Here is a 6,400-nt window from a genome sequence, read left to right on the forward strand (position 1 = left end):
GGGTTGGCAGGAGTTCTTGGAACGCTCGGCATCACTCTTCGGCGCAGCGCTGAGTACTCCTTGCGGGATGCGTGAGCGCGGCAGTACAGGCAATGGCTGCGATGCGCAGGCGCGCCAGTAATGCGATGGCTGAGATGGGTGACGCGTTTGTCCGCGTATGCTTAGTTGCCCGCTCTGTTTGATGTTAACGTTTCAGTCCCTTTGCACCAATCATCTTCACTCATTTACCGCCATGCATGTCATCCTCATGTTTGCCGCCGACCAGTCGACGATCAGTGAGACAGTGTAGTACCCATGCTCCCCGATCTAATCTGAATGGGCCGAGGAAGGTGTGGCCCACGAATCCGACCCCTGTGTCGTGGCGAGTCCGGAGCCAGGCTGGCATGCTGACGGTCCCCGGAGCCAAGACCGGCATGCTGACGGTCCCCGGAGCCAGGCTGGCATGCTGACGGTCCCCGGAGCCAAGCCGGCATGCTGACGGTCCCCGGAGCCAGGCTGGCATGCTGACGGTCCCCGGAGCCAAGCCGGCATGCTGACGGTCCCCGGAGCCAAGCCGGCATGCTGACGGTCCCCGGAGCCAAGCCGGCATGCTGACGGTCCCGAGCAGGCTGGCATGCTGACGGTCCCCGGAGCCAGGCCGGGCATGCTGACGGTCCCCGGAGCCAGGCCGGCATGTCTGACGGTCCCCGGAGCCAGGCTGGCATGCTGACGGTCCCCGGAGCCAGGCTGGCATGGCTGACGGTCCCCGGAGCCGGGCCGGCATGCTGACGGTCCCCGGAGCCAGGCCGGCCATGCTGACGGTCCCCGGAGCCAGGCCGGCATGCTGACGGTCCCCGGAGCCAGGCTGGCATGCTGACGGTCCCCGCGCCGAACCACCAGAGGCCGGGGGACGGCATCTCGAGCCCAGCTCATGGTGGTGGTATCAGATGATAAAACGTAGCCCAGGTCTGGCAATTAACACCATGTATTTCATTGCGACATGAGATCATACAAAAATATTCTAGAACCACTACACAACAAAAACTTGCGCAAGATTGCATTTTCCATACAATTTAAGGACAGGGGTTATGCATACTTCTTATGGAAGAAACTTCACAAGATGTTGAATCACAATAAACAAGATGACATCGAGGAGAACATAAGTTACAAAACAACCCCCTGAAGAATTAGAGAGCCGTGTATGCATTCGCGGACCCATTCCGAGAAACGGAGGCAAACACAACCGCAAAGGCGTTGTCAGCCACCGGACGGGTCAAATGCTGCCGTTCATTCTGGAACATGTCCTCTGCTACTCTACACAAACTTCTGGCTGCTTGACAAAGAATCTTGGAGAACGGAAGTTGCACGAGAACGCTGTGCCACCAAGGCAGCTGCAAGTCATTCAGATCGCATTTACATTAGACGTGGCGTGTTTTGAACAGTCGGTACGCTTTTGACGCCACGGCAACGTCCCACATGTCTGATTGCATAATAAAGGGAAGAGGATGGATAGCCAGCCGTAAAAGGCTAATAATACATTGAAGCCTAAGGAAGAAAACCGTAAGCTGCAGGCGCCAGCTCACCGCCACAATGGAAATCGAACCGAAACCATACACCAGTGTCAGGTCAGTCAGCTCTCCATACTTTCCAGCAGTATATGGACTGCATTTGTAGACTACTTCAGAAGTGGTCGCGACGACCGAACCGATGAACAATCTAAACGATGCGTGGCGACCACACACTGGCACTTAGTCCGTGTGCATAGAACGCGACAAGCGGCCTCACTAATATCGACAACACCGGTTCAAAAACACCAGCAGGGATATGTAACATAAACGGGGCCAACGCCCACGGGCTGGATAGCCCAACAAGGCATGTGACGAACAAAATGAGGTATAAACACGACAATGCCCTGGGTTACCCCACACTACGACCGGCCCCACTCAGTCTCTCGTGGCGAGCGTCATCTGACGCAAAGGTGCCCCTATCGACCAGCAGCAAGCACATATTACCCCACGTGGACACGCAGATGTACATAACAAGCGGGGCGACGTCGCCACCGTCGGCCCATCTAAAGCCGACGTAGAAAACTAGGAACGCGCCCGGGCCGGCTTGCGGTATTGCTGTCCGCCCCCCCGCGCCGGCGGCCGGTCGCCCGGCCTATGTACAGCGACCTCCCGGCCCCAAACAGGCCCGTGCGGCCCTGGAAGAGACGGCCGCGCCGGCCCTGTACATCCTTGGTCGTGGCAGAGCAAGGGCGGCCGCTCGCCGCGCGCCTCCAGCGGCCGGTGCGCCCCTCGGCTCACGCGTTCCAGCGGCTGGTGCGCCCCTCGGCTCACGCGTTCCAGCGGCTGGTGCGCCCCTCGGCCTGGAGAGTTCCAGAGCCTGGTGCGACCCTCAGCCGGGGAGCGGTCCAGCGGCCGGTGCGCCCCTCAGCCGGGAGCGGTCCAGTGGCCGGTTGCGTCACCCTGCCCAGTGCGCCCCAGAGCCGGATCCACCCACGCTACGCCCGCGGCCGCCAATGCACCACGTCGTCATGACGTCACACGCGCCGCCGTGCGCGCGTCTGAGATCGTTGACTATATCACCAGCAGCTAGCTAACGAACGGAAGCATCACCCGAACCGTTCGCGCACCAGGCACATGAGCTTCTTCTTGCCCTTGTAGGCCGTGCGCATGTTCTCGAGCAGAGCGGCGAACTGCTCCCGACCGTCCGGCGCCAGCAGGAACGTGTCGCGCGCCTTGCTCAGGACACTCGATGAAGTCGCCGTAGTGGCGCGGGCTGATGTGCGTCAGCCGCGAGTGGGTCGTGTTGGCGTAGGCGGGCCACGGCTGCCTCCAGCAGGGCCTTGAGCGGGCGGCCGCTCGTAGCCGAGCGGCTTGGCCGGCCGCCGCTTGGCGTCCGGCGACGAGAGACCGGGCGCTGCCATCGAGCAGCGGCGCAGCACGTCCGAGAGCACGGTGGCGCACTGCACGTTCTTCACCAGCAGCGGCACCATGCTTGACAGCTCAGACTTGCCCAGCGAGTGACTCAGGGCGCACGCCCAGTGGATGTCGTTGATGGCCGGGTTGTGTGTCCTGAAACAGCGCGGGGCGTGTGAGACGGGCCCCAGTGTGTGTGAGACGAACCCCCGGCGCTCTGCTGAAGCGTTCCCAGACGCGGTGCTCTGTTTTGAGCGTTGGTTGAATGAAGTGATCGTGGTTGGTGGGAGTGCAAACCAAGGCGTGAAAGAGATGACGCAAGAAAACATGTCGCTAACACCGAACAAAGTAACGTATGTCTACGTACCACGTTTCCACCGGTAAACGAATAACTCGGGTGCTTAACATTAACGCGAGCCCAGGTGGGGGTCAAATTGACCCCTCAAAGGTTTTTCCGGAATGGCTTTCGAACGATGCGGCGCGGTCACGCCAAATTTTGCATAGCTGTAGACAATTGAACAGTGGATCGTTGGCATGAAAAATTAGATTCACCTGGTACGGTTGTTGACCTATGGCGGGTCAAAACCAGGCCACAGTTTTAGCGAGGGCAATTTCTGGGCATCGTTCAATCCGACCCAACATCGGAGTGTTAGACGAAGTCACACATCCCTCAGATACTTTCTTAGGCAGCACAACAAATGAATAAACAAATTACACTGAACTAGGGGTAGGTATGAAAGTGAGACCAAGGTCATACCAACCCGCATTGCTACTTTGGAGCTTGCTACGTGGGATAGTTTCTGATGCTCATTTCGAGTTTATTGATAACAGAACGCATTATACAGCTTCAATTGACTTCTCAAAGGTCAGAATAGGTCACTGACCTTAAATGACCCAGGTTGACACTTTGTTTTTAGGAACACACTGACCATCGTCATCTTTGTCGCTTATCCGAAACTCCAAGCAGTCTTCTATTACTTTGGTCAACATGACCTTCAAAAGGTCAAAAAGCTCACTGACCTTATATGGACGCGCGACCATTTTCTTCAAACAGTTATTTAGGTTCAAGGAGCTCTTTGGGGACCAAGATGGATATTAATCTTGTTTGACCACATTTGGCCCAAAGGTCATAACCTAGGAACCTCAAACTCTGACCTATGTGAGTTTACGTGTAGGTCAATACACCTTAAGAATTTGGTGTCTCCAGCTTTCTAGTTTCTGAGATCTCAGGGGGGTCAAACTGACCCCCGCCCGAGCGAAGGATATCCAACCGGCCACCCGGGCGGGTGTTAACCGCTAAAACTATTTACAGTTGAATGGTAAGTTCAGGTGCTGAATAGATTCCCAAGACCATATGTGGAGGCCTCAAATTTATCAGAGCTGGTGAAAATCGTGCTCGTACCAAGCATAGTAAATGTTTTGGAAGGCAGGGAACATTGGGCAAACGCAATGCAGACGCCGGCTCTCCTGTTCTCAGATTACATGCGGGGCTGACAAAACGCCTGCTTAAACGAGCTGAAGTCATCCCACCAGGTAGAACTGATCTCAGCGATGCTTTGACTCTCATTCACCAAGCCTGATTCCGTAAATCGACCCGAGTATGCCATACTGACGACCTGCCATCGCTCGGCATGCTGACGGACGCGACTGGGCCCAAAGCCGACTGCTCTTTTTGTTCGCGTCTTTTTCCTGGTCGGAACACGACTCTACCCGCGCAGAGCAACGGATCCATGGCGCGTCGGGCGGTCTTAAGCCGACGGATGCGGCCGCGCGGGCCGTCCGTGCGGCCCGGAGTCGACGGGCGCGGCCAGTGTGCAACAGCCGCCGACGTAAGCTGGCTCGAATCCATCCCCCCACCACAAGCCGACTAACCAAAGCAGAACCGACAAGAAAGGGGAGGGGGCACCAGTCAGCTGTTCGGCGGCGGATCTGGCTGGAAATCGCGTCTGGCAGTATACGCCCTGCCCTCCCCCCCCCCCCCCACGTCTATCTGATCACTGTCGGGGATAACATGTCACATGCCGCGCGTCGGCGCTGCTGATGCGTCACTGGGGGAGGAGGGGGGGGGGGGAAGGGACACAAAAAAAAACAGCGTTTTGAGTCGCGCTTGTCAAAACATCCGACAATCCGTGCCGCACTTGGTCACAGCAATTCTGTAGCCGTGCTGGACAATGGCAACAACTCTCGTCAAAGATGTAGACCAGTGCAGTGGCCCGACTCGCTGAAACGGGTGTCTGACGCCAGATCGCGCGGCTCCCCGCGTTGTTCTAAACACAAAAAAGCCACAAGACTCCCATGCCACCCAGATGCACCCCGTGGACTCCGAAACCGTGCGGAAGATTTCGACCGTTATAGAATACTGCCGACCCTGCATTGTTTTTCATTACACCGCGCGACTTCCCGTCTCATACAGACATCAGGCTCGATTTCGCCGCGACCGCCACCAATGCCGGTCGGCGCCGACAGTACCAGCACCAGTCCACGCTGGTGGGACGGGCGCAGCCGTCCGCCGAGGTTCCCTCCCACTCCGAGGCACCGCCAGCCGCCACTCACGTGGTTGTACACCAGATAGATGGTGTTCATGGCGAGCATGGCCAGCTTGTACGCCCGCAGCGGGTAGCCGCGGTGCTCCATGTATCGGGCGATGGTGAAGAGCTGGGATGACGTCATGATGTGCGACGCGGCGTCGATGACGATCTGGTAGGCCGTCTCGAACGCGATCGGCTCCGACTCACACAGGGTGAGGGCGTGCAGGGCGCAGTTGGGCGGGTCCTGCCGGGTAGCCACAGGTTAACGGTCAGACCAAAGGTCAGGGTTGCGGCAACCGCTGGGGTCGGCCGTGCCAGACACCGTCACATACAGACCGTGTCATAGAATTGGCGACTTTAGGTGTAAAGCAACATCCTATAAGGAGAAATTTTTCACTCCTTTTCCCCACACTTTACATGGATTTTCACTACTGCCTCATATTGTCTAATCGCAGATGCCAAACCCATATATCCCTTTCTGATTTCCCCCCTCTCTAAACCGAACTCACTTGAAACCACCATGCATAAACAAGGCTCCACAGAACCTGGGCGCTATGGCTATGTCCTGCATCTATTACATTTGCAAAGTCTACCATCAAGTCATGAAGCATGGCTTGTATGCAAAGAGCAAGGGCGCCAAGTACCTTCAAGACCAAGAGCCCCAGCGACTCCATCCGCTTGCATGTATCAAATTTGGTTTGTTTCCAAAATACATCACAGTTGACAGCTGTGTGCCAAATGCAAGGCTTTCACGCATCGCTAACTTTTTTGGCCTCACCACCACACCACGAAAGCGGAGATTGGTGCAAACACCAGCAAAGCCTGGTAGATAATTTTACTCCACGTATTGCTTTCACCCGAAGAAACTTGACCACTAAATTGCATCACTCCCGAAATGCAGGAGTGAAACATTCGAGAAATATCTTCTAAATGAAATTTAAAAGATGAATATCACCATTTCAGCATTCAAGT

The 6,400-nt window shown here is 56.4% G+C and overlaps 1 pseudogene; it reads right to left on the minus strand.

The window, feature by feature from the left end:
* Nucleotides 1-2,511: 2,511 nt before the first annotated feature.
* On the minus strand, nucleotides 2,512-5,672 carry LOC119110812 (zinc finger SWIM domain-containing protein 6-like; annotated as a pseudogene).
* Between the last annotated feature and the right edge of the window lie 728 nt (nucleotides 5,673-6,400).

The sequence above is a fragment of the Pollicipes pollicipes genome, unplaced genomic scaffold (assembly GCF_011947565.3).
Source record: "Pollicipes pollicipes isolate AB1234 unplaced genomic scaffold, Ppol_2.1 Scaffold_7233;HRSCAF=8593_pilon_pilon_pilon, whole genome shotgun sequence".
In the NCBI taxonomy this organism is placed as follows: Eukaryota; Metazoa; Arthropoda; class Thecostraca; order Pollicipedomorpha; family Pollicipedidae; genus Pollicipes; species Pollicipes pollicipes.